This window comes from Lagenorhynchus albirostris, chromosome 1 (assembly GCF_949774975.1).
Source record: "Lagenorhynchus albirostris chromosome 1, mLagAlb1.1, whole genome shotgun sequence".
Lineage (NCBI taxonomy): Eukaryota > Metazoa > Chordata > Mammalia > Artiodactyla > Delphinidae > Lagenorhynchus > Lagenorhynchus albirostris.
This window is the reverse complement of record NC_083095.1, coordinates 162,334,819-162,362,169: the sequence shown is the minus strand read 5'-3', so window position 1 is coordinate 162,362,169 and position 27,351 is coordinate 162,334,819. Positions and strand designations below refer to the sequence as shown.

General features: G+C 41.3%; 1 long non-coding RNA gene across 1 annotated transcript; it reads right to left on the bottom strand.

The window, feature by feature from the left end:
• Positions 1–27,098, bottom strand: LOC132525034 (uncharacterized). The gene is made up of 6 exons (XR_009542168.1): positions 26,152–27,098; positions 25,262–25,827; positions 25,093–25,135; positions 23,351–23,474; positions 11,496–11,566; positions 1–543 (listed from the first exon to the last, which is right to left on the bottom strand). It is a non-coding gene; the product is annotated as an uncharacterized LOC132525034 (long non-coding RNA).
• Positions 27,099–27,351: the final 253 nt, after the last annotated feature.

The following is a 27,351-nucleotide window of genomic DNA, read 5'->3' as shown; positions in this document are numbered from 1 at the left end:
TAGATTATATTTCACTCTCTATTCCAAAATATACACCTGAAAGAATAAATCTATATATTAAAGAAGACTGATAACAGAGAAAAAAAGAAGAAGAACAACAACAAAACAAAAGGAACCACAATAAAGTGCAAGTGAAATGACCTGGTTTTGAGGTGGGGAATTTCTTTTTGTTTTTAGAAATTAAAAAAAAATTATTTTATTTATTTTTATTTTTGGCTGTGTTGGGTCTTCATTGCTGCACGCGGGCTTTCTCTAGTTTCGGTGGGCAGGGGCTACTCTTCACTGTGGTGCGCGGGCTTCTCATTGTGATGCCTTCTCTTGCTGTGAAGCATGGGCTCTAGGTGCGTGGGCTTCAGTAGTTGTGGCTCGTGGGCTCAGTAGTTGTGGCTTGCGGGCTCTAGAGCGGAGGCTCGGTAGTTGTGGTGCACGGGCTTCGTTGCTCTGCGGCATATGGGATCTTCCTGGACCAGGGCTTTAACCTGCATCCCCTGCATTGGCAGGTGGATTCTTAACCACTGTGCCACCAGGGAAGCCCGGGAATTTCTTTCTAAACATAACACCAAGACTAAATCCATAAAATAAAAATACTGGCAGATTTGACTACATAAAAATGTTAAACTTGTGTTCATCTAAAAAATAAAGCTATTAATATTAAAAGTAAAGAGACAAATGAGGAAAAAATGTTTGTGTAATTTATGACAAAAGGACAGTGTGCTTAATAAATAAAGAGCCCTAACAAATCAATAAGATAATTACCCGGGCTTCCCTGGTGGCGCAGTGGTTGAGAGTCCACCTGCCGATGCAGGGGACACGGGTTCATGCCCCGGTCCAGGAAGATCCCACATACCGCGCAGCGGCTGGGCCCATGAGCCATGGCCACTGAGCCTGCGCATCTGGAGCCTGTGCTCCACAACGGGAGAGGCCACAGCAGTGAGAGGCCCGCGTACCGCAAAAAAAAAAAAAAAAAAAAAAAAAAGATAATTACCCGCTCATCCCCTTTTTATTTATTTTTTTATTTATTTATTTTTGGCTGCATTGGGTCTTCATTGTTGCGCACAGGCTTTCTCTAGTTGCGACACGTGGGATCTACACTTCGTTGTGGTGCGCGGGCTTCTCATTGCGGTGGCTTCTCTTGTCACGGAGCACGGGCTCTAGGCGCACAGGCTTCAGTAGTTGTGGAGCACAGGCTTCAGTAGTTGTGGCTCGTGGGCTCTAGAGCACAGGCTCAGTAGTTTTGGCGCACGGGCTTAGTTGTTCCGTGGCATGTGGGATCTTCCCGGACCAGGGATCGAACCCATGTCCCCTGCATTGACAGGCAGATTCTTAACCACTGTGCCACCAGGGAAGTCCCTCATCCCCTTTTTTAAATGGAAAAAGGACATGAACAGGGAATGCACAGAAGTATAACCTTTCTGAACAGCGACTCAGAAATGTGTGTTCCAGGGCTTCCCCGGTGGCACAGTGGTTGAGAGTCCGCCTGCCAATGCAGGGGACACAGGTTCATGCCCCGGTCGGGGAGGATCCCACATGCCGTGGAGCGGCTGGGCCCGTTGGCCATGGCTGCTGGGCCTGCGTGTCCGGAACCTGTGCTCCGCAACAGGAGACGCCACAACAGTGAGAGGCCGCGTACGCAAAAAAAAAAAAAAAAAAAAAAAAAAAAAAAGAAATGTGTGTTCCAGTTTAAAATCTATGCATCTTTGTCCCAGCAATTCTACCTATGGTAATTTATCCTGAGGAAATAAGAGTAGAATATAGAACTAAAAACAACAGCAACAACAAGGATATCAAAACATTATAATAAATTTTTAAAATGGAAACACCCAAGACAGATGATTGGTTAGGCAAATTGTGGTACAATCATATGACAGAATAATAAATATCTATTAAGGAATGTTTATTGGTATGAGAACATCTTCTCAACCCGTAACGCTGAGTGAAAGAGCAGGCTACAGAACAAGATGTAGAGCATACCATTTTGTCCTATGGGCTCAGAGTATACCATTTGTTTTAAATATCTGTATTACATGTATAACAAAGACAAAATTTATAACCACTGTTGCTAATCTGATATATTGCAGGGTGATGGGACTGTGAGTGGTTCCACACACTTTATATTACTTTTCTTATTGGAGATTAAGAAAGAGGTAAAAATATTGTGAGGTTTGACTGCATACAATTATTGAGTTGGTTAACTGGTAAGTTATAGCAAGGACACCAGCATGTCTATGTCATAAGATGCAGTTTATTTCTTTGTCTTCCTCTGAAATGCTGTTAGGTATCACCTCTCATTTGACTAAATGCAATTGAATTCAGTTCAACACTCATTGCATACTCCTAGTGAAAGTCACTGGAGATGACATTACAAAGATGACTAGAACATATTACTTTCCTCAAAGAAGCTAGTAATTTATTAGGAGGGGGAAACCCACTGGGACCTGCTTCAGCTAGAAATAAAATTTCTTTTTGGATTAAAAAAAAAAAGCAACAGTAAGGGCAATTTGCCATCCCGTAGACTAAATTCAGCTTATTTATGGAGTTCTTCTTTCTTTGCTTGTCATCGCTTTCTGGAGTTCAGCCTAGGAAAGTAACATATGTCACCATGTGTACTAGTTTATAATTAGAACAAATGTGAGGTTTTATAAGAAAAAGAGCTATTGGCTAAATAACATTTAGTAAAACTCTAGAAAAGGCAGTTGGGAGAAAGAAGCAGGAAGAGTTCTATTTTGGAAATTAATTTAACGCTAAAGAAAGAGAAGACTTTTAAAAAATATAAAAGGCAATTATTATGTCCTTAGGATTTTTATGTTTCAGGAGTGTGTGAAAAAGTAGCTGCTATTGGATTACCCTGTATTTGAAAGGATGAGTATTGTGCGTATAAATAGAAGCTAAGGTCAAGAAACTAAAGGCAGAGAAAGACTCACGTGTCCAGCAGAGACTGATAAGCATGTGAAATAAAATCTTTTACTCGTAAGGCTGCAATTATGCCTGTGACCAGAGTTTGAGCTCCAGGGAAGAGGGGAGGGGTAAAAGTCAGAAGGGTCCAAGATCGCCCTTCTTATAAACCTTAAACCAGTCCAAGACTTCACCAGACTTCACTATGATAACATTAACAGCAGAGACTTATTTCTAAGACCTCTGAGCCCATAGGGTAATTTTCTCCCCACACTTCACCTGTTTCCAGCTCAGCATTAACACTTTTCAGAAAGATGTGGTTGACCTAAGCCCTAAAAACCACCATCTCCTCCCCATTTAGGGTCAAGAGTTTGTGAGAAGGCTTTCCCAGAGGCATGGCCCCAGGAATTAAAAAGCAGACAGGGGCTTCCCTGATGGCTCAATAGTTAAGAATCCGCCTGCCAGTGCAGGGGACACAGGTTTGAGCCCTGGTCAGGAAAGATCCCACATGCCGCGGAGCAACTACGCCCGTGTACCACAACTACTGAGCCTGAGCTCTAGAGCCCGGGAGCCACAGCTACTGAGCCTGTGTGCCACAACTACTGAAGCTGGCAAGCCTAGAGCCCATGCTCTGCAACAAGAGAAGCCACCGCAATAAGAAGCCTGCGCACCGCACCGCAACGAAGAGTAGCCCCCGCTCACCACAACTAGAGAAAGCCCGCGTGCAATAACAAAGACCCAATGCAGCCAAAAATAAATAAATAAATAAATTTAAAAAATAAAAATAATTTTTTTAAAAAAGCAAACAGGTAGAGGGTCACCTCTAGTCTGAAGTAGCTTGATTTCCCACCATCTTTCCATCCCCCTACTGACCTCCTCTAGCCTAGAATTCCCATGTTCTGCTTTCCTGCTCAGGACAGGGCAATTCAGCTTTCATCCTTCTCCACTGTCCTGTCGGCTTTCATGTCCCCTCAGGCTTTATTTAGCAGGGCATGCTTCCCTGAGCACTTCCCCACCCTCCCCGCCTTGACTGTCCCCTCTGTCTTTTCTTGGGCTCCTGTCCCAGCTTCCCCAGGCCAGACTCATTCACCATGGGCTCCACCACTACGCCCCACTGTGCATGGTTGCCAGGGTCTCCACGGAGTGGTGGTGGGCTACCTGGATGCTCAGTGGGTCTGCTGCCTCTTCTTTGTCCTTCTCTGAGGGACTCTGCACTTGACTCTCATCACTAGACGCTCTTCAAGGACAGGGGAGAGGACTGCCTTTTAGTTTACCAAGTCAACTCAATGTGACATAGAGAGGAGTGTAGGGAAACTAGGTTTGTCAATCAAGTAGAAGTCAGGGAACTCTGAGGAGAGTTTCTTTAGATGCCACAACAATACCAATAAGCATATACACACAAGTACTGAGGTTATTGTTTCTGGTAATCACTTTTCTCCTCCCCCCCTTCCCCTTCCTTGTTCTGGCACTACCTCATCACTTATTTTTAACAACTTTCTTGTTCAAATTTTCCATTTTTAATTCACCCTAGTTGCACAGCCACTATGGAGAGTAGTATAGAGGTTCCTTAAAAAACGAAAAATAAAACTACCATGTGACCCAGCAATCCCACTATTGGGCATATACCCTGAGAAAACCATAATTCAGAAAGACACATGCACCCCAATGTTCATTGCAGCACTATTTACGATAGCCAGGTCACGGAAACAACCTAAATGTCCACAGACAAAGGAATGGCTAAAGAAGATGTGGTACATATATTCAATGGAATATTACTCAGCCATAAAAAGGAATGAAATTGGGTCATTTGCAGAGACGTGGATGGACCTAGAGACTGTCATACAGAGTGAAGCAAGTCAGAAAGAGAAAAACAAATATCGTATATTAACGCATATGTGCGGAATCTGAAAAAAATGGTATAGACCATCTTATTTACAAAGCAGCAGCAGCACAGCACAGGGAGGTCGGCTCAGTGCTTTGTGATAACCTAGAGGGGTGGGATAGGGAGGATGGGAGGGAGGCTCAAGAGGGAGGGGATGTGGGGACATGTGTATGCATATGGCTGATTTACTTTGTGGTACAACAGAAACTAACACAGTATTGTGAAGCAATTATACTCCAATAAAGATCTATTAAAAATAAATTGGCACACACACAAAAAAGAAAAGAAATAGAGACACAGGCGTAGAGAACAAATGTATGGATACCAACAGGGAAGGAGGGGTGGGATGAATTGGGAGATTGGGATTGATTTCTATACACTATTGATTATTGATATTATTTATATACACTATTGATATTATTAGATACCTAATGAGGACCTACTGTATAGCACAGGGAACTCTACTCAGTGCTCTGTGGTGACCTAAATGGGAAGGAAATCCAAAAAGGAGGGGATACATGTAAACATAGAGCTGATTCACTTTGCTGTACAGCAGAAACCAACACAACGTTGTAAAGCAGCTATACTCCAATAAAGTTAAAAAAACAAAAAAGCAGCAGCCAACAGTTTGAAGCGGGATAGCACGAAGTGTAGAGCACACACCCTGGAGCCACATGGCCTGGGTTTGAATCCCGGCTCTGCCCCTTACTGACTGTGCGACCTTGGGCAAGTTGCTTAACCTCTGTATGCCTCAGTCTCCTCACCTATAAAATGGGGATTATTACATCTACTTTACAGAGTTGCTACGAAGATAATGTAATAAAGCACTTAAAATACTGCCTGACACATGGTGAGAGCTCTCTTTAAGTGTTTTCCAACAAATATATGTCTTTGAGCAAATTAGGGAGAATAAGCATTTGATTAGTAAGTTTTCTGAGACTTTGCAGACCTGAGAATGTCTTGGTGTTGCCTTGTTCTATGAATGACAGCCTTGCTGAGAAAACAATCCTTTGGAATCAACCTCACCCTTGCCCCCTTCCCTACCACCAAGCCCTGTAGATGCGGTTCCATTGCATCTGGGCTTGACCGGGTCCTCAGAAGAAGTAAAGGCAATCTGACTTGAATTCAAGAAAGCCATCCCTGCTGGGAAAACCTGCAAACTATTTGCAGTTGAAACAACCATGTCGCAGTCTCTGACTTAAATAAATTTTTGTTTTTACTTTTTATTGTGGAAGATTTCAAATCTACATAAAAATGAGAGGATTCCTGGCAATTTTAATAAGGACTCTCTTTATGTATAAACTCATCTTTTCCCTCTCAAATTACCTTTATATCTTTAGTTATTGACTGTTGAGGGTTGGAAAATCTTCCTGGAGTTTCCTGAGGTCTGGAGTTCAGATGCTATTTTCTGTTGTCTAGGAGTTCTGCGATAAATGCTGTGGAAAGCCTGGATCTAAATTCTGGCTAGATCAGTTACTAATTATGGCTTTATTTATTTATTATGATTATTTTTTCTTTGCGGTATGCGGGCCTCTCACTGTTGTGGCCTCTCCCGTTGCGGAGCACAGGCTCCAGACGCGCAGGCTTAGCAGCCATGGCTCACGGGCCCAGCCGCTCCGCGGCATGTGGGACCTTCCCGGACCGGGGCACGAACCCATGTCCCCAGCATCGGCAGGCAGACTCTCAACCACTGCGCCACCAGGGAAGCCCAATTATGGCTTTATTAATTTTCTCTACACGTCTTTAGATTATTGTATGGGATAAATTAGTTAATACTGTATCTCTGCAAATCCAGGACACCAGTGACTATAAGAACATATTTTATATACTACTAAGAAACAAACAAGGCTTCCAATTAAACTAATACACAATGAATTTTTTTATCACCTAAGATTCTTGTTTTATACTTATTGAAAGAATTCTTTCAGACTTATTTAGAAATATATATTTATCTTTTACCACTTTGATAGGATTTCATTAGTATTTTCTATTTGACTAAACCTATAGTTTTATTTTTTTCTCAGTTGAATGACACATATCAGTTATAAGATGCATTCTGATTTTAGAGCTGTTAAACTGGGAAGAAAATATACATTTAGAATTGATTAAATACAGTATATGAAACCTTTCTGCTTACAGTAGGAGTTCAGTGATTTTCTCCAGTTTTGTTTTGTTTTGTTTTACTGTACATTTTTCTTCTGGAGTTCTTTTACCTTCTGACTGATTTTCTACTGTGTCAATTTTTACTTCCACTGCTTCTAATAGTGACTTTAAGTAGTCTGGTATTAATTTTTATAATAATTTAAAAACTTGTCTGTTGTTCTTGGATATATGTCCTCTTTTAATGCTTTCACAGCTCATGAACCTCACATGATATGAAAAAATATCCATTCCAGATCTAAATGTAAAAGGACCAAAAAAGAAATTCTTATAGCAGAAAACAAAGGAGAAGATATTGGAGCAGGCAAAAATTTTTTAAAAAGGAAATATAAAGCACTTTACCCATCAAATAAAGTTAATGAATTGGCCTATATTAAAATTAAGAACTTCTGTTTATCAAAAGATACAAATTAAGAGAATGAAAAATCAAGCTATAGATTTGGAAAAGATATTTGCCATACATATATCTGACAAAGGACTGTCATCCAAAATGTGTAAATTGATAAGAGAAAGGAAGCCAACTGAATAAAAAATGGGCAAGAGGGTTTCCGTGGTGGCGCAGTGGTTAAGAATCTGCCTGCCAGTTCAGGGGACACAGGTTCGAGCCCTGGTCCAGGAAGATCCCACATGCTACAAAGCAACTAAGCCCGTGTGCCACAGCTACTGAGCCTGCGCTCTAGAGCCTGTGAGCCACAACTACTGAGCCTGCGTGACACAACTACTGAAGCCCGCGTGCCTAGAGCCCGTGCTCCGCAACAAGAGAAGCCATCGCAATGAGAAGCCCGCACACCACAACAAAGAGTAGCCTCCGCTCGCCACAACTAGAGAAAGCTCGCATGCAGCGACAAAGACCCAACGCAGCCAAAAATAAATAAATAAATAAAATGTTTTAAAAAGGGGCAAGAGACTTGAATAGGCACTTCATTAATGAGGTTACACCAGGAAGCACACAAAAAGTTGTTCAACATCATCATCATCAAGGAAATGCAAACTAACACCATAATGAGATACAGCTATACCAGGACCTCAACGGCTAAAAATTAAATGGCTGACAATAACAAGTGCTGATAAGGATGCAGAACAATCAGAATGTTCATAGTCTCCTGATGGGAGTGTAACTTGATACAACCATTTTGAAACATTATTTGGCATTATCTCCTAAAGATGAATATACACATAATCTATGACCCAGAGATTCCACTCTTAGGGATATTCCCAACAGAAATATGTACATATGTTCACCAAAAGACATGCCCAAGAATGTTCATAGGAGTACAATTTGTAATAAATGAAAACTAGAGAGCACCCAAGTGTTCATCTTCAATGGACAGAAATGTAAATTGTGACATATTATCACAATGGAAATTTACACGGAATGAACGGATACAAGAGCATAGATGAATCCTGCAAACATAATATTGAATAAAAGGAGCCAAACCCCAAGAGTACATACTGTGTAATCCTGCATATGTAAAGTTCAAAAACAAGAAACTAATCTGTGGTGTTATAAGTCAAGGTATGAAAATGATGTGAGGCAGTGTTCTGGGTGCTGTTGATGTTTTATTTCCAGATCTGGGTATTGCAGAAGTGTAGACCCACTTTTGAAAATTCACTGAACTATACTCTTAGGATTTGTGCACGTTTGGGTGTGTGTGTTAGACTTTGAGTTGCCAGAAAAATGTTGAAGGTTTGTTCTCCAAATTGTTACATTTCTTCTGGATGATTTAGTCAAGAAGTTTTCCTTAGGCTCTTACTGCTTTTTACTGTCATCATCCTTAGATTAGTTTTTGCTTGTTTACGTATTGGTGATGATATTTTTGCACACAATAAATGGATGTATTTTATTTCCCTCTTAAATAATGTTCCCATGCAGCCTTCCCTAAGACAGGAGGCTTATCTTCCCAGAGCAGGAAAGAGTGACTATTTGGCCTCCTTATCAAAGTGATTGGTCTAAAATTAGGGTGTCCAGAGAAAAGATGCAGTGTTCATTCCTGAGCCTCTTTTAGCCCCCTCGGAATGTAGAATTGAGAGCCAGCAGCCCTGCCATGGATCTGCTGCGGGGTGGTGGTGGTGGTGAGGTGACCCCACTGCCTGGACCTCCTGGTCAGGGGCCAGATGGACAATGTGGTAGCGATTCAGTGGAGCCCATGGCTCAGTGAAAGCTATGGTGGGGTCAAGCCAGCTGGAGAGCAGCCCTCAGGCTCTGAGCAAGATAAATAAAACTAGGTTACAGGTTAGAGCAACTGCAGGGGTCAGCTGTGGACACCAGAAGCCAGGGCCGAGGCCAGCTGCGCCTCAGTGGTCACCAGCCCCCACAGAGCAAAGGGCCAGCATGAGGCCACGATATCTTGAGGTCACCAGGGCCCCTTCCCTGTACCCAAGTGCTACCTTAGAGATAAGCTGGAGGAGAAGGGTGGAATCTGACAGATTGAGTTGTTTTGACTCTGAAGCAGCCTTACTAAAAGGGATTGGTCCCATTTCTGACTGGGACTAATTGTACTAGAACGGACTAAAATACATGTTTCCGTGTCACCTAATCAGTGGGACCCAGTAAGGTCGGATTGCTTAAAGATAAATAAAAGAGCTACATTTCTCTGGCACTTCTGAGTATAGTGCAATGAAATTTGCAGCCCTCTTTCTCTCTTTTATTTTTTCTTGATTTTACCAACTTGTAAACTTTTGTTGCTGGAAATAGTTCATTTTAGGAATTTTTCTAGCTACTTGAATAGAGTTTGAAGAGAAAGCTCCTGGCATTGCTACTCTCCACAATCATCCCTTTATTTATTAGTAAAACAATTTTATAGTTTCTCTTACCTTTCCATTCTATTCATCATGCAACCATCTATCTACCCACCCAAACAGTAACCATTTTTTGGAGCCATGTTCCAGGTATTGAGCTAGAAGATGAATGACAGTCCTTTGCTATCAGGTTTTGAATACAGAGGGAAAGCAGATAGCCAACACTGTTCCAGTTTCACCTTTCCACACATCCACACAGGCTTGTTTTCACTTTTGGTGTCTAGGCATATTAATTGCCAGGAATTGTTGAAAGTACTGGGTTTCTGAGTCTTATGACCCGTTGGCAATCATCTTTAAGAGCTTCCTTGCTTTGTAGTATGTCAAGATGTACATCTGCTGCCCTAGACCTGGAATCAGCTGTTTCTCTAAGGAGCCTCGGTTCCCTTTAATAGGAAATATATTTAGAAACCAGAATCTGGCCTCTAAGGAAGCTCATTTCTTCAGGATTGGTCATTATTTCTAGTTCTTTTCAGTGGACAGAGATGAGATGAAGAATATTAGGGGAGGGCAGACAAAAAAAAAAAAAAAAAAAAAGAATATTAGGGGAGGAACAGATTTTAGAGGATAAAGGAAAACTAATTTTTCTCAGTCATTTTTCTATTATCAATCATAGATTATTATTTTTGACTATAAATACATACATCTGTTCTAAGTACCTTTATTTATAGTTTTTAATTCCCCTTTGAATTCATTCACTTAGGATAATTTACTCTTGTAGGTTTATTAGGACCGAGGGCAGGAACACTCACGTGTCTTAATTATTTCCTGAGTCTATATACAGGACCAGCTATGTAATTTGCCATCCCATATAAAATGAAAATGGGGGCCCTGGTTCAAACAGCAGTAAATAAGTTCCACAAAGGTACTAAAATAAAAAGCTTTTCTCTTTTGTTCACTGTCTCTCCCTCCCCGATCCTCCCTCCACCTGTCCTGGTGTTTCTAATTTGCTATTTAATGTCAGGTTCCCCTGGGCCCAGGGCTACTGGCAGGCTGAGTGCAGACCTCACAGGCTCCCTAGGGGGCAGTCCCCTTGGCAGCAGGCATGCACGGGGCACTGCAGCTGCCAGGTTCCCTTCCCTGGCGAGACCAGCAATGTCCCCTTCCCATAGGCCAGTTGCCCTCACCCACAGGAATGGGAGAACCTCAAAGGTACTGCCATCTTCGTGCCAGGATGTGGTAGGTATCTAGATTTGGGGAGGGGTGAGAGGTTTGCCCCGAGGCCAGGGTGTTTCTACTCTGGGGTGAGGTCAGCCGCCTGAGCCACCACCGAGTGCACTGTGCCCAACTCTGATCCTTCCCATGCCCTGGCCAAGGCTCCCACCAGGAACGAGGGTGCCAGTGGTCGCTGAGCAGGAAGGCAGGCCAGGTAAGGCCCAGCGCACCAAGGTGGGGGGAGTGGGTGGCTCAAGCTGGTCCCTGGGAGGCAGGGAGTCATCAGAAGTGGGGGACAGTGCATGAGCCAAGGCTCCAAGCCTCTGGTGCATGCCCCGTTGTCCCACTGGATGTCACTTATGAAACACAAATTCAAAGATTAAATTCTTAAGAACTTCATGATGGCGACTACAGAGCATTAAACCCCAAATGTGGGGCTCTTCAGAGCACAGGGCTCTGTGTGCCTCCACTGGTCCTGTGCCCGTGAAGTGGTCCCTCCCTGTTTCAGCAGCAATTTTATAAATATGCCTGGGGCCCCTGGGGTTCTTGGAGATCCTTTCGGGGGATCTGTGAGGTCAAAACTATTTTCATAATAACAGGAGGACAATACTTGCCTTTTTCACTCTCATTCTCTCAGGAGTGTACAGTGAGGTTTTCCAAAGGCTGCCTGACAGTGTGATCCTGTAACAGATTGAATTCAGAAGCAGAGAATTCAGCTGTCTTCTATTAAGCCAGACATTAAAGAGATTTTCAAAGATGTAAAACAATACTATTCTTCTCACTATTTTCTATTGTAGAAAATATAGTTATTTTAAATAAAAATATGTTACCTGTCATTTTAACTTTTTAATATTTATTTCTATATAGTCCTTTTTGTTGTTATTTTTAAGTGAATGAAGATATTTAAAATTTTCCAGTTTAAATTTCCAACACAACAAATATCGATAGATAGACCCACATAAACAAAAGCTGTTGGGGTCCTCAATACTTTCTTTAATGAATAAATTTTAAAAATTGAAGTAAAATTCATGACACAAAATTAACCATTTTAAAGTGCATAATCTGGTGGCATTTAGTCCGCTGTGTTGTGCGACCATGGCCTCTATTTAGTTCTAAGACATTTTCTTTCATCACCCCAAATGGAAACTCTGTACTCATTAAACCGTCACTCCCCATTCTCCCCTCCCCTCAGGCCCTGGTAACTGCTAGTCTGCTTTCTGTCTCTATGGATTTGCCTATTTTGACGTTTCATATAAACGGAATTATCCAATCTGTGACCTTCCTTTCACTTATCATAATGTTTTTGAGGTTCACCCACACGATAGCATGTATCAGCACTTCATTCCTTTTTATGATTGAATAATGTTCCATTGTATGATATGACATATTTTGTTTATTCATTCATCATTTGATGGATATTTGGGTTGTTTCCATCTTTTAGCTACTGTGAACATTCATGTACAAGTATTTCTTGGAATACATGTTTTTAATTTCTTGGGGTATGATACCTAAGAGTAGAATTTCTGGGTCAAATGATAATTTTATGTTTACTGTGTTGAGGAAGTGACAAAGTGGTGACTTTTGGGTTTGTTTTTTTGACAAAGTGTTTTTTACAGCAGCTGCATCATTTTATATTCCCATCGGCAATGTACGAGGGTTCCAATTTCTCCACATCCTCAACGCTTGTTATTTTCCTTTTTTTTTTTAAATTGTAGTTATCCTAGTGGGTGTGAAGTGGTATCTCATTTGTAGTATTGATGTGCATTTCCATAATGATAAATGATGAGCATCTTTTCATATACTTACTGGCCATTTGTATATCTTCTTTGGAGAAATGTCTATTCAAACCCTTTGCTCATTTTTAAATTGGGTTGTCTTTTTGTTGTAGGGTTCTAAGAGTTCTTTATATATTCTGGATACTAGACCTTTATCAGATATATGTTTTATAAATATTTTCTCCCATTTTGTAAGTTGTCTTCTTACTTTCTTGTTAGTGCATTGTTTTAAATGAATTTTTATTGGAATATAGTTGATTTCTTAGTAGTATCTTCTGATGTACAAAAGTTTAAAATTTTGTTTACCTATTTATTTATTATTGCAGTATAGTTGATTTACAATATTATGTTAGTTTCAGGTATACAGCATAGTGATTCAATATTTTTACAGATTATACTTCATTAAATGTTATTACAAGATAATAGCTATCCTGTACTATATAATATATGTTTTTTGCTTATCTACTTTATACACAGTAGTTTGTATCTTTTAGTCCCCTACCCCTAACTTGCCCTTCCCCTTTCCCTCTCTCCTCTGGTAACCACTAGTTTGTTTTTTATATCTGTGCGAAAAGCTTTTCATTTTGATTAAATCAATTTGCCTAGTTTTTTTGTTGTTGTTGTTTATGTTTTTGGTGTCATTTCTAAGAATCTCTTGCCAAATCCAAAGCATGAAGATTTACCCCTATGTTTTTTTATAAGAGTTTTATAATTTTATGTATCATTGTAAATCAAATATTCTTCAATTAAAAAAAGTTTTATAATTTTAGCTCTTACATTTAGGTCTATGATCCATTTTGATTAATTATTATATATGGTATGAGGTAGAGTACTAACTTCATTCTTTTGCATGCGGATATCCAGTTGTCCCAGCACCATTTGTTGAAATGACTATTCTTTCCACCATTGAATGGTCTTGGCACTTTTGTTGAAAATCAATTAATCATAGATTTTTTGACTTATTTCTGGACTCTCTATTCTATTCTAATTATTTATATATCTATCCCTATGCCAGTACCACACTGTCTTGATTCCTGTAGCTTTATAGTAAGTTTTGAAATTGGGAAGTGTGAGTCCTCCAACTTTGTTTTTCTTTTTCAAGGTTGTTTTGGCTATTCAGAGCCCCTTGCAATTCCTTATCAATTTTATAATCAGTGTGTCAATTTCTGCAAAAACAAAAAAAAGTCATTTGAATCTTTGTAGGGATTACATTGACTGTGTAGATTGTAATGTGTAGTATTGCCATCTTAAAGGTATTAAGTCTTTTAATCCATGATCCCAGAACGTCTTTCCATTTATTTAGATCTTTATTTTTTTTCAGCAATGTTTTGTAGTTTTCAGTGCACAAGTCTTGCACCAACTTGGCTAAATTTATTCCTAACTGTTTTTATTATTTTTGATGCTATTACAAATGGAATTGTTTAAAAAAATTTTATTTTCAGATTGCTTGTTCCTAATATATAGAAATATAGCTGGTTTCTGAGTGTTGATCTTAGATCCTCCAACTTTGCTGAATTCATTAACTCAGTTTTTTTGTGTGTGTATTTTTTGAGATATTCTATATACAGGATCATATTATCTGTTAATTTTACTTCTTCCTTTCCAATTTGGACTCCTTTATTTCTTTTTCTTGACTAATGGCTCTGGCTAGGACTTCCTGTATAGTGTTGTTGACCAGCAGTGGTGAAAGTAGACATCCTTGTCTTGTTCCTGATATTAGGGGAAAGTCTTTAGTCTTTTATTATTGAGTATGTTAGCTGTGGGTTTGTTGAGTGTTCTTATCATGAAGGGCCCAATAATTTTTAAGAATGTTGGGAATTCCCTGGCGGTCCAGTGGCTAAGACTCTGCCTTTCACTGCCGAGGGCCCAGGTTCAATCCCTGGTCAGGGAAGTAGGATCTCGCAAGCCACGGGGCATGGCAAAAAAAAAAAAAAAAAAAAAAAAGGATTGTAAAGGGGTCCTGCTGGTACAGAATACTAGTTAAGAGCAAGAGCTTTGTAATCAGTCTAGGTCATTTGAATCACAGCTTGGCCGCTTACTTGCTTCATGACCTGCTTGGACAATTTATTTAACGGTGCGCTCCAGTTTCCTTATTTGGAAAATGGAGATTTATTTATAACAGTGCCATGATCTACCTCAGAGTGGTAAGTGAGGATTACATGACTACTCACTAAAACAGTGCCTGAGGTGGAGTAAATGATCAATACATATTGGCAATTATTCAAAGAACTGAACCAATTTAAATGTTCCCTGGCAATTTCCATTCTGCTAAAGTCTACACCACATAGATTGAATAATTTGACTTTGCTTTTGATTATTTAATAGATGGTGCTTCATTTTTCAAATTTACATTTCTGTAACTACTGTAGAGGCTGAAGAGTTTTCAAATTTTTATCACAGTTGTGATTTTCCCCTTTTTAATCTATTTTAAATCTCCAGTTGTACTTTATTATTAGCTGTCTCACATATTAGTTCGATGCAGTCAAGTATAAGATAAATAACTAAAATCAGTCCAGTTTACACCACATTATCAAGGCTGTTGTCGTGTTCATAAAAATAATATTAGGGCTCCAAGGACATTGAAGAGCTGGAATTATCTGGCCCACATATTTTGAATCTTTGAAATAAGCCATGGAGACTGAGCACAGTTGCTGTGATTCTGTTGCAGCGATATAAATATGACCTTCCATGAAAAAGCATGTCATGGCCAGAAGTGAAATTCAAAGCAGCAGGCTGGTTTTCAGAGTCCACATCATTAGAATAGGCTGCCTCTCTGGTTACAGCAAAGTAAATATAGACCAGGCTTATTATATGAACACATTTCATTTAACTTTGCCCATCTCTATTGATTTCCCAATCAGTTTCAACAGAAAGTGGATCAACCCAGTTATAAGTAGGTCTGCTTATTCTTTACCCATCTGCCTCGGACATTTCCGTTCTTCCCAAGGTTTTCCACCTTTGCTCTTCAGTTCATTCCCTTACTATCCTGCTGTTCTGTCTCTTGCTTTTCTTTCTGGTGACTTCAAACTCTCCTCTTCCACCAGCACCTTTTCCCGGTACCCACAAATATGTAAATATTTCCCCTAACAGGAAAGAGGTCCTCAACCCCGCGTCAGCCTCAAAGTGTCCCCCTTTCTTCTTCCTTCCTATCACAGTATTCACTCTGCTTTCTTATTTCCGGCCACTCCTCAAGCAACAATAGGATGGCTTTGGCCACCACTCCTCTGAGCACCTCTAAGGCTGCTGGAGATCTCCTAACTGCTAAATCTTTGTCATTTCATTTTTTTTTAAGATTTTTTTTGACATGGACCATTTTTTAAAGTCTTTATTGAATTTGTTACAATATTACTTCTGTTTTATGTTTTGGTTTTTTGGCCACGAGGCATGTGGGATCTTATCTCCCCGGCCAGGGATCGAACCCACACCCTCTGCATTGGAAGGTGAAGTCCTAACCACTGGACCATTTTCACTGGGTGTGATGGTTGACTCCTAACTCTTTGACACTCTCCTTGCCTGGGTCTGTGATATATTTTTATAATTTTTCACCTCTCTAACTTTTCCTTTTCATTTTCCTGCATGATGAGCTCCTCTTCTGTCTCCACCCTTAACCATTGGTTTACTCAGGATGCCATGCTTGGCGCCCTTTTTTTCCCTCCACCCACATTTTCTGCATGATCTCTTCTGTTCCCATGATTTCAGCTAATTCCGGTGATTCTCAAATCTATATTTTCATCTCTGATCATTCTTATAAGCATAATACTTGTTTTAGATATCCAAACGTCTACTAGAAATCTCCTCCTGGAGTCCCACAAATGCATCAAACTGAGCTGACATCTCCTTTGCCGGAAGCTCCTTCAGATCCTTATGAAGTAAATTGCTGCTAACTTAAAAAATCCAGCTGAAATCCTGGCACTCAAGTGGAAAGAATGTCTGGCTGTCTGATTTTAGCCTCTTGTTTCAACAGATCACAACATACAGAATGCAACACAGTTGTGTTCTTTCTTTCTCAGTTTATAAAATTTGATTTTATTTGGGCAGCAACAAGCACAAGGAAGGAGGACCCTGTCTCCAGGCCTCTGAGAAAAACCATGATAGGTTTCCATATATCTCAGTGTACCTTCGTCCCCTGAGTTCCCCTGTCCCTTTCCTTCTCCCCAGCTAGCTGCCACTCCTAAATTCTTCTCTGCTTCGTGCCTCTCACATCCTGTTAATCAACAAGCTCTTTAGATTCTATTCCTAGTCTCTCCTTTCTACTCTCCCTGTAGCTGCCCTGGTTCAAGACACCTTTGTTTTCTTATTTATTTGTTTGTTTGTTTTTGTTTTGGGCTGTGTTGGTTCTTTGTTGCTGCACGCAGGCTTTCTCTAGTTGCGGCAAGAGGGGGCTACTCTTTGTTGTGGTGCACAGGCTTCTCATTGCGGTGGCTTCTCTTGCTGGGGAGCACAGGCTCCAGGCGCGCGGGCTTCAGTAGTTGTGGCACACGGGCTCCGTAGTTGTGGCTCGTGGGCTCTAGAGCACAGGCTCAGTAGTTGTGGCGTACAGGCTTTGTTGCTCTGCGGCATGTGGGATCTTCCCGGACCAGGGCTCGAACCCATGTCCCCTGCATCGGCAGGCGGATTCTCAACCACTGCGCCACCAGGGAAGCCCGACGCCTTCGTTTTTCTTGCTTGGATTACTGCTCCTCTTATCCCTTTGCCTCCTGTTTCGTCCCCCTTCACCTCAAACCCTGCACACCTACTAGAATAATCTTCTAAAATGGCCAACCTGAACATGTCCCTCTCCATCTTAAAATTCTCACTCGTCTACCCCGGGGGTACCCCAAGGAGGCTGGCACCTCCTAGATCGTGCTATGGTATTTTAGCCTCCATTCCATTCCATATGTGGTAGATAACTTCCTTCTGAAATGCCCTCTCTGCCTTGGTCCTCCAGGGATTACTTCCTCTGAGACGCCTTGGTTGAATTAATGATTTCTTCCCTGGGGCAACTTTCATCTTTATTATTATTGTCCTTCTCAAATACAGCTGTGACTGTGATCATTTTTTATAGGTCTGAGTCCTCTGTAGACTGTGAATGGGTTGGTCACTTATTTACACTTTCCTTTTTTATAACCACAGTGCCTAGTAGAATATGTGGTACATCATCTTTATTCAATAAATAAATGTGTATTGAATGAATGTTTTAAACGTGATTGTTTGGATAGGGAATTCAGTGAGCTCTCCAGTACTTGGAGGCTGATTATAAAATATACAGCTTCTCTTTTTTTTGCGGTACGCGGGCCTCTCACTGTTGTGGCCTCTCCCGTTGCGGAGCACAGGCTCCGGGCGCACAGGCTCCGGGTGCGCAGGCTCAGTGGCCATGGCTCACGGGCCCAGCCGCTCCGCGGCATGTGGGATCTTCCCGGACCAGGGCACGAACCCGTGTCCCCCGCATCAGCAGGCGGACCCTCAAACACTGCGCCATCAGGGAAGCCCAATATACAGCTTCTTTAGTCCTCATTCTGTAACTCCTTCCCACTTCCCCTTTCTGCTTCCTGCCTATATGTCATTTCCTTTCTACACTAGACATCAAGCAGGTGGTGAACCAATGAGTGAGGAGTGAATATGACAGTTGGGACAGTCAGTTTTACCGTAAACAGAATTCTTATTGTCTGAGTATTCATTAGTCAAGACGCCACCGTTTGAGTTTATGTAAAGTAGCAGAAGTCAACAGCCTTCCAACATATTCACTAACAAACCAGACAATAATGAAATCAGTTCCCACTGGACTAGCCAGAGTTTACCTCTGCCATTGAGTCAATGGCTTTTTTTAATAGTCAGTCATCCTTTCCAGGATTGTGGGGTTGCAGAATTTCATGAAGTTGATTAAAGGGATGATGGAGAATGGCTTATTCACAAATGAAAATTTGATTATAAAACCAGTTAACAAATGAAGCAAATAAGAGACAAGGATAAAAATGTGTTAAGTTTTTCAAAGAAGGTGATTTGAATATCAAAGGACTAAGAACTGCCTTTGGAGGAATTCCCTGGCAGTCCAGTGGTTAGGACTCCACGCTTTCACTGCAGGGGGCAAGGGTTCAATCCCTGATCGGGGAACTAAGATCCCACATGCTTTGCAGTGCGGCCTTAAAAAAAAGAACTGCCTTTGGAAAACTGACTAATCTCTTGAATACTTATGCAAAGACACCTATTTTGGATCTTGATGCAAAGCTCAAAAATGATATTAATGTTGTGCATTATGCCATCATACTTATTTTATTTACTGATTTATTTTTATCAAAGTTATACATCTGTTTAATAAAAATAGATGTATGTGGCTTGAAATGAAAACCAGAATCCCTTTCCCTTCTTTTCCCCATCCGTGAATTCTGCCCCTGAAGGCAACATCTTCTAATGCCTGCTTTTGCCCCATATTTCTAAATAACATGTTTACACTGGAATTTCTTGATTTTTTTCAGGTTTGGATGTTATCTATTGACTTTCTACTATAGAAGATGAGGCCGTTAGCTTAGTTTTCTATTTCCTCTCACTACTTCAAAGTCTCTGGAGTTTTTCATATCTTAATACCTTCAAACATACTAGGTAACCTAATAGTTACATCTTTTTCTAGAGACAGTTCTCCTGGAGTTGCCTCCCTTCTGCCCTAAACTGGACTGCTTGTTCTCCAGGCCTGCTCCTGCACAGTTGTCACCCCATCTTCCTGGGGGATCCCTCAGCCCCGTTCATGGGCTGGAGCTCCTGTTTCCTGAATCCCACATCTTCTACATTGTATACTCCCTTGTATCAGTGGAACACATTCTCCAGTAGCTTTCTGAGAAAAGGCTCAAGGGAGGTAGATTTTTTGAGACCTTGCATTTCTGAAAATGCCTTTTTATTTTCACCTCTTGCTTGAGAGTTTAATTTTTTTGAGTTAAAGTCCTGAGCTATCTGGACTAGATAATCTGAAAACTTTCCCGCTTAAAAACACCTAAATGGGAGGACTTCCCTGGTGGTCCAGCAGTTAAGACTACGCTCCCAATGCAGGGGGCCAGAGTTCGATCCCTGGTCAAGGAACTAGATCCCACATGCCACAACTGAAGATCCCTCATGTGGCAGTGAAGATCCTGCATGCCACAACTAAAGACCCAGCACAGCCAAATAAATAAATAAAAATAAAATAAAAACACCTAAATGCTGGATACAATATAACAGGAGCACTTCAACATGTAGCCTAGACTGCAAGAAAGTAAGTGAAATTCCCAGAGGCTAAAACTAAAGTCTGGGACCTGGAGTCAGTGAGAAATGCAGTGCCTACAGCTCCAGGGAGGTTGTCATTTCAATAACCTGGAAACCTGGTTTTTATGTCTACACTAGTCTAGGCGACCTGGCTTTGAGTTCACTGGATGCAGAACATTGAAACTGACATCCTGCAGACAGCTGGGACCTTTAAAGGAGACATAACCTGTGATGAAAGTGTGAAGTAGCAAAAAATGTCCCACCACAAAAGGGTCTAAAGACAAAGATCATAGGTCATGTCCTGAGCTCAGAGTAGTGGGGGAAGCTCTCCCTTGTAAAACTGTAGCCATTCTATACCATTGTTTGAGATCTGAATTTCTTCTACCAGAATATTCTGGGGGAAATTATTGACCTTTCCCATCTGATTCATCTTATGATCAATTGCATCTTTTCCTGACATCTGATTTGGATTTGAAGATACTATCTGTCTCCAGCCATGGATTAGGGCAGTGTTTCTCAGAGGGTAGACTAGAGACAACTTTGAGAACTTCTGGATTAGAGCCAAGCTCACCGACTCTTGGGAAGGACCTTTGCTTTCAAAGCTCATCAGGTCAATGAAGAAACTTGCAGGAAACTGACCCTGGACTGAACAAGTGTAAAGAAGCTCCAAACAACATGCACACCTTGACCTGGCTGTTTTGTGTTTAAGTATTGCCACCTGGAGAAACTCTTGATGTGTGCACAGGAGAGAATCACAGGATGTTCATTACAGCATTGTTTATAGAAGTGAAAAATTAAAAACAATTCTGAGATCTATTAGTGGAGGAATGAAAAACAAATCGTGGTATGGTCATACAGTAGAATGCTCTAGCAGTGAAAATGAATGAACAAGTGTATAGAAATCAGTGGATTTCAAAAACTCAATGTTAAGTGAAAAAAATATGTAAGAATATTATCATTTATGTAAATTTTATAAAATAACTATATATTGTTTACATGTATAGAGACATATATAAATAAAGACTGGATATGCCCCAGTTACAGGGCAGTGATTACTTCTAGAGATGGAGGGAGAGGAATGGGACTGGGAAGGGGATTTCAATTTCAATTTTATTTAAAAAAAAAAAAGGCTTTGAAACACCTTCTTCTCTGTCAGCCCCTCTCAATTTTTGTAGCTGTGATTCTTACAGGGTAAAGGTTTACAATATTTACATTTTGTTTTGTAACTGTTTTCCAGTTATTTCAAAAATAGAAAACTTTTTTTTTTTGGCTGCACCACGGATCTCAGTTCCCCGACCAAGGATCGAACCCATGCTCTCTGTAGGGGAAGCGTGGAGTCTCAACTACTGCCCCACCAGGGAAGTCCCTAGAAAACTTTTAAATAGCATAGTTTTGTGACATGTAAATATTAGTCACTAAAGAAACAATTCGTGATTGGAGCCAGAGAATATTAATAAATGTAAATCCTCATGTCATTTAAACATTGTTGGTCCAGGGAGATCCATTCAATCATCCCAACGTGATCAATTCTTTTGATTTCTTGCTGGCTTTTTTCACTTCCTTGGGGTTTCAGTTTCTTGTATTCCATGCTGTCTTTTCTTGAACTTTTAAAAAAATTTTGCTGGAAAATATACTGGCATAATCTGTCATCTAGGATGCATGGATAGTAAATGTTCTTGCATATCTGAAAATGCCTTATTACTGCCTTCACAAATTACTGGCAGTGTGGCAGGGTTTCGAATTCTAGGTCCGAGACTGGTTTCCTTGCTAACTGTGAAGATACTACTCTGTTTTCCAGGATTCAATGTTGTTAATGTTAGATGACAGTTCTGTGTCTTGTTCTTTAGTAGGAAATCCCAAAGATTTTAGGATTTCCTGTTTACATGTACAATTATAAAATTTTACCAGGATGTGTTTATCTAGATTTTAATTCAATTCAACAAATATTTACTGATGCCCGCTAAAGGCCAGGCACTGTTCAAGGTGCTAGGTTCACTGGACAATGAACAAACCAGGCAAAGATTCCCGCCCTCCTGGAGCTGACAATTTAGCAAGGGAGACAGGCTGAAAATAACATGCATATTTCTTATGCATGGATAAGAAAATTACATAGTATGCCAACAGGTGAAATATGCTATGGGAAAAAGGAATGAGTAGATCAGTGTAAAGGGTTCTGGGAATGCTGGTGGGGAGAGCTTAGTCTTTTTTCTTTAATTTTGTTCAGTGGGCTTTTTCAGTCTTGAAGACTTGTGTATTTCTTGAACTTAAGAAGATATTGTTCTGTTACTTCTTTGCTATTTTCTCTCCTCTATTTTCTCCATTCTTTGCTAATAAGACAGGTGCAGGACCTCTTGGGTCCCTGCTCCACGCTCTTATATTGTCTGCCTCTTTATTTTTCTTGCTCTATATTATGTGAGATTCCTTGATTGTAGATTAACTGCTTGGTCTTTAGCTGTGTCCAAATTATTATTTCAGCCCATGAATTGAATTTTCCCTACTGTAATCCCATTTTTAATTTCCTAGAACTTTTTCTTTTTCTTTGTGCCTTTCTGTTAGCCACTTCTGACCATTTCTCAACTGCAATGCCTTCTCACATTTCTCTGAGGATGTTAATTGCAATTTTTATAAAGTTCTCTCTTCTTTCTTAAATTGTCTCTGTTTCCGCCAAGGTCAGTTTTTCTATTGGTTCAACCTGGGCCTTCTCTTTCATGCTGCTGATTTTCCTAATATATTTAGAAACCTTGGTTTTCTGCTTATAGTTATGAATAAAGGTCTATGTTAAGCAGTGTGGGTAGCTTTCCTGAACATCTTGGCAGATTTGTTGGTCCCTGTCAGGCCTCTCCCCTGGCTGACAGAATTGTCTGAGAGTTCTATGCATGTGGGGTTTCAGAAGATAGACACCTTTTTAGGGTACCAGGATAAGAGGGAAGTAGTCAAGTTAGAGACCCTCACAGTTGTCCAAATGGGTTTTATTCTGGGGGCAGAGCCCTTTAGAATTTCTAACTGGGTTCTGCTTAATTCTCAGGCCCTCCTACTGGCCCCCTCAGACATCTTCTAAACAGATTTTCCTTTTTCTTTAGAGACCAGGTTTTTTGATTAATGATGAGAATGCCATTGCTTTCATCTATTACATTTTCGTGCCAGGAGAGAAGGAAGGGCTGACTATCTGAGCTGTCCACAACACTGCTCCTCAATGCTCGTCCAAACCCCCCCTACTCTGCATTTATTGACTCTGAACTTGGACCTGCTCCTTATCTCCCTTGGGAAGAATTTTGGTGTCTCAGGTTTAAATTGCCTCTGTTCTTTCTCCACTACTGCTTCCTATTTTTCCGTTATCCATGACTGCATGACAAACCACCTCAAACTTTAATGGCTTAAAGCATCAAAAATGTCTCCTTTTTCATGCTTCTGTGGGTTGACCATGCAGCTCTTTTGCTTTATGTGGTGTTGATGTTGGGATGGCTGGGAGGTCAAAACTAACCTTCTTCCATGTTTGGTGCTGGCTGCTGGCTGGGATCTCAGCTTGGGCTGTCAGCCAGGGACCTTGGTTCTTCTCCGTGTTGTCCTTTCCACATGGCTGCTTGGGCCTCCTTACAGCATGGTGGCTGGTTCCAAGAAAGAGCGCCATAAGAGGACAGACTCTAATGGGCAAGCTCTTATAAGCTTTTGTTTAAATTATGCTTCCTAATGTCCCATTGGCCAGAGCAAGCTAGCCACCTGCCAAGTCCAGAGTCAGTGTGGTAGGGAACTACAAAGGGCACAAATACTGAGAAGTGTGGTTCAGGACACCAGCCAAGTAACAGCTACCACAGTCTTCTATGTATCCTTCAGATTTCAGGTCTACTAGGAGTACTCTTTCCTATTTCAAGCACTGTATTGCTTAGTCTTTTAAAAAAATGTATTTATTGGCCAGTTAATTATGTTAACTATTCTTACGTTAACTCTTGAATCAGAGGTTGAAAGGTATCTAGAGGGGAAAAGTAAATGTCAAGGAAGTCCCTCAACCTCCCCTCCAATGGGTTCTGTCTAACCCAAACCCTGACATGTGAAGTCTTTTTTTGTTATACCTCAGGAGGGTCTGAACAATGCAGCAACCTCGGGTTTGTTTGTCCCATGCTCATCCTTTTCATGCAAGAGTGTCAAATTACCCTCCATTTGTTTGCCTGTCAAACCATAATGCTCTGTCCTTACTTATCCACTCAGAATGTTTCTTCTCTCTTGCCAGCCACTGAAATTTCAAACTCTCTGTTGCTTCGTTTGTATTAAGATGTTACTATATGAAATAATATTCACAGAACATCGCCTGAAGGATATTCGTGAATACCCTTTGATCAGAGCTGGCAGATCGATTTAAGTTGGCAAGTGAGAAGAAGCCTATTGGTGATGTCCAATCTCCATGGGAGAAGGTTTCATTGATCATTGGTGAATGATCAATGAAACCCATTGATGCTCTGGGCTTGGACTGGAAGTGGTGGTGTGCTTGCTGGGAAGGTATTTCCGCCTCTGCCCCCAGATATCGTAAAATTTATCACCGAACCAAACCAAACCTTCTGAGAGCTGCTTATCTGTGAGGAATTATTTTGGCTCCTTTGCACTGAGTGACTCTTGGCAATATGCCAGCCACCTGCACTGAAGACATACTGAGAGACAACTGTTCAGAATTAGATTTCTATATTTATTGTAGGAATGTTGCTGAGGACATACTATATGACATGGTGTTCCCTTTAAGAGGAGCCATGAGAGAGATCTTCTGAGCCTATGATCTGTTTTTATCTTACGGACACTGTGACTGTTATAACATTATGTTTCCCTCTTTGCTTTGATTGCTAGGAAACCCAAGGCAATGGTGCAGATCTCATCTAGCAACTGCACAAGACTTTTTGACAAACATTTTACATACTAACTTTACCTCTCCCTTCAGTTAGCATTTATTGAGCACCTGCTCTATGCCTGGCACTACCCAAAAATATCCATGTTAATCATTGTAGCATATTAAGACAGTCAGGGCACTTGTGGCCAAAGACAAACCCAGTGTTTAATGTGACTTAGTGTTTAGGATAACTTAATGTTTCTTTGAGTGGACTGGTCACTCCCTGGTCCCTTCTCGGGACAAGACCCTAGTAATGTACCCACTAAGATACACTACCCTTGCCCTGGTCACTCTCAGGTCATTTTTTTTCTGTCTCTATACACCCCACAGAGCAATCTGTTTGTCCCATTTACGTTTGTCTAGAGTGTTCAGCCTTTCCAAAGAACACGATCACAACTTTTATCAGAAAGATAAAAAATGGGAATAAAAGGGGAGAGGGAAGAGGCGAGGGGACAAATTAGAGGTATGGCATTAACAGATACAAACTACTATATATAAAATAGATAAGCAACAAGCACTTACTGAATAGCACAGGGCACTGTACCTCGTATCTTGTAATAACCTGTAATGGAAAAGAATCTGCAAAAATTACTGAATCACTATGCTGTACACCTGAAAGTAACACAATGTTGTAAATCAACTATACTTCAATAAGGAAAAAAAAGAAAGAAAAAGGAAGGAAGAAAAATAGTGGAAAACTGAAGCATGTGAAAGGGGAAGACGCCACTGGGGCTGGGTACTAACGAGTGAACACAGGGCTGACTTCTACACTCTTCCAGAACAGCCTCACTGTGCTCCCTCAGTTCCTGCCCAGCAGTATTCTTCCTTAGTTCCTACTTCCTATGTGTCCAAGTTCTCTGATGTTTTGCTTTCACTTCCCCTCCATGGCAGAAGCAGACATGGTCAGGGGCCCTTCCGTGTAATTCCAGATTCGTCAATTCTTTTGAACCAATACACCCAAAACTGTCTTTCTCATCAGGGAATGGGCAGAGTACAGACCTCTGTGTGTCTATTTTTGCTTCCAGGAAGCTTGGAGTCAAATTTCACAGCTACAATATTAGCCTTCACGGCTTGCAAGATGGATGGTCCTAAAAAAACAAAAACCGAAAATCAAAAAACAAATTTATTGTCTGAATGCCTTTTATTTTAAGTCATACCCAACCCTTTTTCAAGAGGAGGGGCAACTTAATAATTACTGATTTGCATAGAGCAGAACTCCAGAACTCAGCCTCCTAAAGCAATGAGTCAACTGGCCAAATTTGTAGGGTGTCCACCCACCATTTCTAAGGTGCCCGATGTGGTGCTTTGCTGCTGGTCAGCTGTGGCATCATGGGTATAGTGACTTAAAGTCAGCAAATCTGAATTTAAGTGCACCCTCTCTTAGCCCTTTGACCTTGGACAAGTTGCCTCACCTCTTTGAGCCCCAGTGTCTTCATCCATAAATGGCTCCATACTCTTCAGAGAACTGCTGTGAAGATTATAGGATAATGTTGATGGAATTCCTTTATAATTTACAGAGTACTGCAGTGCTGGAGAATGAGATTATATTCACTGGGTTTGTGCCCTCCCCAGAAACCTGCGGAGGGTTTCTTCACCACTACAAGCATTCTGACCACTCATATTTTCAGCATTAAGACAAATTATTGTCAACAAAATAATATAATCTCCAACATGCACACCAAAGTACCCCAAAGCTTTGCCATGGCCCTTGGGTCCCTGGCAGACTCCTAGGGAGCAGCTCACAGGTGTGGGATGTTGGATGCTTCTGCCATTGTGTTCAGATGCCCTTGGGCTGCTCTGCTGATGGAAATGCTCACCAGCCCCTCTCAGGTGGCCTCTGTTACCATTCTCTTTGACTCGACCCTCTTCCTGGACATTGAATTCATTTCCTTGATTTTTAAGCCACACCTCTAGGCTGGTGACCCTCAAATCTGTATCTGCAGCCTGCGCTTCTCTGGGTGCCAAAGACCAGTATCCCCAACTGCCTATGGGACGGCTCCTCCTGGGAGCCCCATGGGTACTGGAAACGCAACGTATCCAAAACCAAACTCATCCTCAAGCCCCCTTCTCCAGGCTCTCTCCTCTTACAAGTCCTATCCAGATCTTTCACATCTGCCCCCTCCTCTTCCCTCTCATTGCCATCACTTTGGTTCAGGTCCTCAGCATCTCTTGCTAGGATCAGCCTCCCACCTGGACTTCCTGCCTCCTACCTCTCCTCTTTCTAAACCATGGTCCGCAACAGCTGCCAGGCAGATCTTTGAAGATGCTACTCTGGGAAATTCCCCTGCAGGCCAGTGGTTCAGACTCCGTGCTTTCACTGCCGCAGCCCAGGGTTCAATCCCTGGTCAGGGAACAAAGATCCCACAAGCCTCATGGCAGGCCCCCCCGCTGCAAAAAAGTGACTCTGATTAAGTCAGCCTCTCCTCCTACTCATAAATCTTAAATGCTCCCTGCCTTTGAGGTTTTCTGAGACTGAATCCCCGATCACCTCTCCATTGCCACTTCCCGCCAGCCCCCCTCATGCACGAGTGTTTCCAACCAGAGCAAACAGCTTGAAGTTCATTGACATGCTCTCTCTTACATTTCTGGCTTTCACATGTGTTATTTCCATT